Genomic DNA, 8,628 nt, shown 5'->3' with positions numbered 1-8,628 from the left:
GCAACAATCGCCTAAATAATCATCTTTTGGCAAACAAATTGCCTATAAGTGAGATTAATCTTTTTCTTAGCGACAAATCGCTTAAAATCACAATTTTTGGCTAAAAGCCTTCAAACAATTGCTTTTGGCAAATAAATTTGCCTTAAGTCAGTCAATTTTGGCGACAATCGCCCAATCATCAACTTTTAGCAATAAATTGCCTAAATTCAACTTATTTCGGCCTAAAAGCTTTAAAATCAAGCATTTTTGGCGACAATCGCCTAAATCACATCTTTTTTTTGGCAACAATTACCTAGATCAAACTTTTTTTGGGCTAAAAGCCTTAAAATCAACAATTTTGGCATCAAATGCCTAATCAAATCAATCAATTTTCAGGCAAAATGCCTAAACAAAATGCACAAAGCATACACACACTCATGCATAGAGCATACCCATTCAAAGCCCTTTTAAAAAGGCCTAACGAACTACGTTGACTTTGATCTTCCATTCAAACGGAAGTACGTAGGCACGTTCGGGATTTAACCCCAAGTGGCAAGTCGAAATGACATAAACATTGTTTTAATTATATCCAATTACTTCATCAATCACCTTGCAAAGCATTCTTTTTTTTTTTTGGTTAGTTTATCAGCATGACATAGTCTCGGGATCCACCTTGGGTTCGAAGACCATGCCTTAACATTGGGATAATTAATCTATTAATTAGGTTAATTAAAATTGGAGTCACTTAGGGTTTTTTCCTAGTTTACCCTAAAATAATTAAATAAGGTGGCGACTCATACATTCACGTGCATTTCTGCCCTTAGTCACATGCATTCATACGCCATGATATTTGGGGTAGGGGTTCACAAGTGGCGCATTTCAAATCAAGCCGTCCCAAATGGCGCACTCAACCCTTCCCAAGTGGCGCAGCTAAGACGCTAAAATTCCACAGTCATCCATAGAAGTCGCCGACCATCACCATGGTGCAATTCATCCACCCTACATCTCCAAAGTGATACTCATCCAAAGTGATGCATTTCAATAAAGCTGCCAAAATGGCATAGTCATCCACACAAGCTGCTAACCATCACCATAGCGTAATTTATCCATCCTACATGTCAAAAGTGACACCCGCCAAAATGGTGCAGTCTTCCGCAGAAGCCGCCGACCATCATTATAGCGCAGCTCATCAACCTTACACGTCTAAAGTGACGATGACCTGCCCAAAGTGGCTCAATCCATATCAAATCATCCCAAGTGGTGCACTAAGCTATTCAAAGAACCCACTCGTCCAAGTGACGCATTTCAGTCAAAGCCACCAAATAGCGCAATCAGCCGCAGAAGACGTAAACCACCATGACACAATTCGCCCACCAAACATCACCAAAATGGCACTTTACATCAGAAAAGCCGCCAAAATGGCGCACCTGCTCCATCCAAGCTGCCAAAGAACACAAACCAAGTAAGTATTTCTTACTTGCGCATCTACTTTACACTTTGATGACATCTTACTTAAAAAGAAAAATATCATCAAAATGGGCACAAACTATGGACGCTCAATTTTTCCCCAAAAAGACTCAGTGATGATAGCCCTTTTTGTGATAAATGAGTTTGAGACATCCGATGAATTTGATTCTCGGACCAATTATTCGAGTTTAAGAACTGTGACCCGTCAGGGCATTTTCATGTTTTCAGGGTCCACATTGAAATAGGGCCCAAAAACGCATCTCAGGTGCTCCCGTAATGCATCCCGGTGTGCTACCTCGTTTTACATGCCACCTGGGATGATTTTGTGAAAAATAGGCCCAGCTCATTTTTTGGGGCCCACCAATTACACTTGCCACCTAAGCCCAACATTCCCCATTTGCCTATTAATAAGGCATTAGGAAATGTGTTAAAGGAGGATAGTTTGATTACCTAGCCAAACTATTGCATTTTTTTCTTAAAAAACTCACTTAACCTAAATCTATAACAAGTTTTATAGATTGGGTTTAAGGGATAATAGATTTCTTTAAAGAACTTTAGTGGGTTTTACAATCGACCTTTCTTAAAACACTAATCAACCAAACAAATCTTGGATCATTGATCAAAGAACAAAGTTGTTGGGTATTTCTTGCCATTTTCAATCCAATCTTAAGTTTTTTCCTTCAAAACAAGGTAAACTGAGAGTCTAAACCTTCTTCTCCATCTTTTTCTTTTCTTTAGTGTTTAAAAACACCTCTTTTAGTCTGGTTGTAAGGGAAAACTGTGATCAACCAAGAAAAGAGTTGTCTGTGTAGTAGTGCCGCAAGCCACACATAGTGGCACCACAGGCAATGGCTCGAGCCACTTCTTCACAGACAGCTTCTAAAGCTATTTTCTTGAGTTTTCTAATCAGTAGAAGACCCGTACGCCACTACGTGTGGCGCACGCCACTTCTAGTGGCGCTCAGGTCTTCATTGCCAAAACTCAATAACATAAAATCAATAACCTAGCTTTAATTCTGGGATCCAATCAGGCCAAGCCTCAAGCACCCTTGGTTAAAGTGCATACTCATTTTTGGTCTAGATTACAAATAAAGAATGAAAATGGATAGTGATGGTCACAGCTGTTTATCATTCATAATGAACAACAAATTTCTAAACTCAAATCCCATTCTAACTTAAATAATAGTGCTTTATTATTCCGCCATTTACTTTTCAGTTCATTTAGGTTCTGTCATTTAAATTCTAAGCCATTTACTTTATGCTTTTTCATTATGATGCTATATTCATTCTACTAACCAACATTTATTAATTTTGCTAACTTTTGTTTTGATTCCTTGACATTATTGCTTGATTCATTGTCATGTATATTTGTTATGTTTGTTGCTTTACTCTTTATGTTTGAGTTAGTGCTTTATTCTTATGATGCTCAATGTAACGGACCTTAATGGGTCCTATTATTGCTTGCTTGTAATAAATTAAAGGGTTGGGAGATTTTAATGGGATAAAAGGGTAGATTGTAAAATTAGGAGATTGGTTGTAACTCTTTTCTCCTCTCCCTTTCTTTGGATGATTTAATTTTATGTTCTATGCATGAGATTATATGCTTGTTTGCCATGATTCTTTGAAATTGCATAACAAGCTTTTACATCTCAATTAGAGTTAGTTTTATTAACTATTTTGTGAATGAATGGACAGCGAAGGAGGCCGATTTTCAACTAGGTGGTTCAGGTGCCTAACACCTTCCGGAAACCGTACCTAACTCCCTTATCTAGTCTTTGGTCTGAAATTGAATTAGTTGGTTACAAAGAATCGATTAATTCAAGAATTTTCCTAAAGAGGGTGGTGTTGACGCGTGTTTTTTATGCCCCGCTTGATCCGATGATGATACGAGGATGAATGGGTCAATGCCATCTAGAAGTCTTTTAATCCAAGGATTTAAACAAAAAAATAATAATAATAAACAAAAAAAAAAAAAAGAAAAAAAGACGCGTGCTACAGTAGCCGTGTGCTACAGTAACTGTTTGCTACAGTATAACCTAGCTCTATAAATTCATCTCTTTCTTCACAATTTTCACACAACTCTACACAACCTTCACAATCTAAAAAAACCTAAAAAAAATACCCTGCAGCCACATTCTCCTCTAGAAACTCTTGTGAGTTAATTTGGAGGAAAATTGGCATTAGATATCAATTTTAGGTGATTTAAACCATAAAAAGAAAAATTAAAAGATAAAAAAAACATATCAATCCTTGAAAACAAAGCTTCTTGACATTTGATCCATTTACAATCCTCAATCTGAGATTCAGGTAATTTTCTTAACATTTTTGTATTTTTTCTTTACATATTTTTGTGTTTTTTTTTTTTTTACATGTTCTTGTGATTTTAATATTTTAAGCTTCTTTAAATTATATTCTGTTCATATTTAGCCATTTTATGTGTCCTTAAATTACATTGAACAAGAATAATGTAAACAATCACTTAAAAATGAATTATGGACAAAAATAAACAGCTGTTCATCGATGAACAGTAACTGTTCATCGATGAACAGTAACTGTTCATCAATTTTCCCAGAAATGATCAATGAACAGTAACTGTTTGTTCAATGAACAGTAGCTGTTCATCAATTTTCCCAGAATTGATTGATGAACAGTAACTGTTTGTCCATCGATGAACAGTAAATGTTCTTAATTTTTTCAGAAATCGATACTGTTCACACACTATTCATGTACTATTCACGCACTATTCATTAATTTTTTCAGGAATGATCGATGAACAGTAACTGTTTGTTCATCGATGAACAGTACTGTTCATCAATTTTTCCAGAAATAATAACAAAAAATATAAATTTTGCATAAAAATAAAATCTAATCTCGGAACGCCCAAATATGAACAGATCATAGTCTAATGAAGCTTAAAATACTAAAATGTGATTTTGTATATTTATTTGTGTAGATTTTATAATTTTTGGTTGAATGCAAATATAAAATTAAATTAAAATAAAAGATTAAAGTGTGATTTAGATATTAAATAATAATTATGTATGGTTTTATTTTTATTGGTTTATGGATTTAATTTTTGATTCGATCTGTATATATATTTTTGAATCCGGTTTGTTACTCGCCTTGAACCATAAGGCAAGAGCGGGTCATTTATTTATTTTATTTAATATTTTTGACTTGGTTTATCGCCCGCCTTGAACCATAAGGCAAGAGCGGGTCTTTTTATTTATTTGGTTTAATTGCTTTGATTTGAATAATTGCCATGTGATAGTTAGATTTGTTTGGGACGATTAAATAATTTTCCAAATAGGAACTCGGTCCGATCTATTTGGATTGGGTTTAAGTAAATAAATAATTCGGCTTTTCTAATTAAAATAAATTAGAAATCGTAGGTTAATAATAGAGGCCGGTTTTCCGGGCGTCGGCTTCCAACGGGCCGGCGTACCCAATTCCCTTACCCAGAATCACATTGGTGCGCCTGACCAGTCTTTCAAAATAATTTGGCCTTAAAACAAAATTGGGTTTAAAATGAAGTCATTTTTATAAAAACGGTCCCATTGCCTAAACAATGGATGGCGACTCAAAATTGTTTATAAGACCGATTTATCGGCACCGCATAAAAAATAAACACATTTTATCAAAAACCACAAAAAGGTTGTTTTCGGGTCCTTCGGGGGGATTTTCGATGAAAACAGATTGGCGACTCTGCTGGGGACACAACCACTAATCCCCGATTATTTTTAATTAGTTGGTTGTGATTAGGAATTAACTCTAAAACCTATGTTTTCTAAAATTGGAAATAAAATTGGTTAGAAAGCCGTCGGAAAATTATTTAATCGTCCTTGTTTGTTTATTTGCTTTCCTTTATTTTATTTTTGCTAGGTTCTTGCATTCATACCGCATTTCTTTCTTCTCATCATTTTCTACCCATATCACCCTTCGGTACTGGTGTTAAGTTTGACGGTGGATCCAGCCTAAACCTTGCGTTTTAGGTACATCCATCCGAGAATTAACATTACTACCAACCGCAAGCCTAGTACCTTAAAGGTGCGTCAAAAGGAGTAGGCCCAACAAAGCCCGAATCCTATTTGTGGAACCCAGACTTTGTTAAGCCCAATAAGACTAAAGCCAGTGCATATAGTTGAAAAACCTTAGTTACTTCCCCTAAGGTGTATCCGATTCTGTTTGCTGTTGTTATGTCACATTCATTTCCGAGAGTTTATATCGTCAATCTCAAAACCCCCTGTTGGTTGTCGAGATTAGACCAATTCCTACGAAACAGATGTCGAAATTTATACCAACAGAATTCGTGTGTGGGAGAAATAAGGTTGGAAGCCATGCATTTCCCAACTCCCGTTCCCTATGTGTTATAAACTGTACATATGTTGTGACATTCATGCATCATTTAATATTTTTTGTTTCAGCCATACATTAATAAGAGCCAATTTTTGGTATGGACATTTGATCTTGATTTTGAGAGTGGATCTCTAATTCGTTTTGAATAACATAATGCAATTGTTTATAGTGAATTGATACCCAAAAGAAAAGGGAGTTATAAGGGGTTGAGATTCCTTTGAATTTTCACATTTTTGGCATTATTTGAAAATGAGTGTGAGATTGCAAAAAAAAATTGTATCCTGCTTGGGACCATCTGTTCCAAGGCAAAAAGTCAAGGCACAAAAGTTAAAACAAAAAAATAATAATAAAAAATATCCCGCTTGGAAATTCTTTCATTCCAAGGCAAAAGTTAGGGACTTAGAGAAAATAGTCGACTGTAAAATCCAAAAGGAAAGGTCGACGACAGATAATGCCCGAAATGTTTTAGTGCAAAGTAAATAATTGCTATGTTATTCATGTCGAATTTTAGGTCCATTCGTTAAAAAAAAAAAAAAAAAAAAAAAAAAAAAAAAACGAGATCTTATTTCCATACTGATTATTAGAACATTATATCTGCGTTTCTCATCCTATGTGCAAGTGCAAAGATCCTATGTGCAAGTGCAAAGACAAAGGAAAGGCAAAACACCAGTCACATCATCTTCTCAAGCAAAAGAAGAAGACAAGCCGTTCGATGGAAACAAGTTTTGAGTAAAGTGGATGCCTTACAACAATCACAGGAGAATTTGCATGAGACAGTAACTGCACACGATCCAGGCAAACCAAGCACGTATGGAACGGAAGTGGATGAAATATTTTCAAAAAAAAAAATCAAAAAATAAAAAATAAATAAAAAAATTGAATTCACTTTGTCACCTTCAGGTTCGGGAGGCCTAGGGATTTTCTGTCCTTTGTTGTTCATTTTTTCTTGTGTGTTTTATGCATGTGCATTTTATGTGTTTTATGCATGTATTCTCCCACAATAAGGACATTGTGTCTTTCAAGTGTGGAAAAGCCTTATATTTTCATTTCATTTCACTTAAAAAAAAATTTTGACAAAAAAAGAAAAAAGTGTGTGACAAAAAAAAAGTCAACTTCTTTGCCTTAGTTCAATGTTTTAGTCTCTACATGTTGATTGGTTTGTATTTTGCTTGTTGAAATAGAAGTCTTGAATAATATACCATGACCAAGAGATTTAAATGCTTTTATGAACTTAGGTATTAAAGTATGACATAAAATTTTTCTTTGGTAAATATTAATCTTCTAGACATTATCTTTGACCTTAGAGAAGCATGAATCCTAACTTAAATGAAGAATAGGAAGGAAAGGGAAACTAAAGCCATAATACCTGTGTGTTTCAAATCAATAAAGGATGAGGGTATTTTAAAAATAAAAAAAAAACAAAAAATGATAGAGGGAATAACGGAAATCCGTTTTAAAACAAAGTGGTACGGAGCATAAAATGCAACCGCTTACTATTTACATTCCCACATCTCTCTATATAAAAAAAAAAAAAAAAGAAAGAAAATGTGGTACGGAGCATAAAATGCAACCACTTCGTAAGAGAGAAATAGGTTACCTAAAAATACCTTGAGATGAGAAACAAAACATGTGTGCTGAAATTGTCCTAAATACTTCCTATTGTGCATTTTAAGGTAGGAGGATTGCTTATCTCATATTTTGAATGACTAGATTTTGTATAGCTATATTGACGATTTTAAATGTCACACTACTTAGTTCATAAAAGACATCAAATCTCTTATCTTTGGTAGATTACTTAAGAAGTCTAAATCAACGAGCAAAAATAAAAATGATCAACATGAAAAGAAAGATGAATGTTTTTGCTTAGGGACAAGCAAAGAGCCAAGTGTGGGAGAATTGATAGTTTGCGAGGCAAATTTTGTTATGTTACTTTCATATAATTTGCATGACTGCATGTTGTTTTTATACTTTTTATGTTGGCTCATGTTGTTTTAAAGTGATTATAGGAATAAAATTTAAAAAAAATAAAAAATAAAAAATGTTTTTATACATAAGAGAGTTGCATGTTTCATCTCTTTTTGAATGTTGCAGATAATAAAATAGTCACCCCATTCTTTTTATTCCCATATGTAAGCTTCTGTCTTTAAATAATAATTCATTTTTATGAGCTTTTCATTTATTAACCCAAGGGCAGGAGGCCCAAATAACTAACACAGCAAATAATTTCGAAAGAAAAGCTTTGTTGTCTGGTGTTGTCCATGTGTGCAGGAATTAATAAAGACAGAGTCATCGGAATCATTAATGGAAAGAAGAGCAGATACATTGAATAAAAGCTCATGGCCTGATCATAGAACAACGGCATTTATTCTAGTAGGGGCTATCATCAAATGCCAATTTCATAGAACCTAGCATCATCATGGGGTAAAGAACCAATTGACATATGCGGGTGTCACAGGGTCCTGCTTCGTTCTTTCGTCTAAATACATGGTGTTTTGATTTTGCCAACAGTCAGCCAAATTGGTCAACAGATACGGTGTTATCAGACCACTCTCAAAGTTATGGGTTCTGGGCACACGCTGTATCACCCCATATTGACGGCTGATCCTGTCGGGAAAATAGACCATGGAACGGTCTAGACTGGCATACAACACATAATTGAGGTTCATACTTCCGGTCGTGACCAGTCTAATCCTCCACCAAGGACAAGTCCACCGAATTGTAGGGTTATCTCCAAAATCGAAGTGTCTCCGAGACCGAGATTGAAAGTTAGTAGGGCCATAGGTTGGAATCAAACGAGTTGGGACTGGAAGAATCAGGCTTAACTTGT

The sequence above is a fragment of the Jatropha curcas genome, unplaced genomic scaffold (genome assembly GCF_041381405.1).
Source record: "Jatropha curcas cultivar XTBG-Jc1 unplaced genomic scaffold, XTBG_Jcur_1.0 HiC_scaffold_1020_pilon, whole genome shotgun sequence".
NCBI classification, from domain to species: domain Eukaryota; kingdom Viridiplantae; phylum Streptophyta; class Magnoliopsida; order Malpighiales; family Euphorbiaceae; genus Jatropha; species Jatropha curcas.
The sequence above is the reverse complement of the archived record's forward strand: the minus strand, read 5'-3'. Positions refer to the sequence as shown.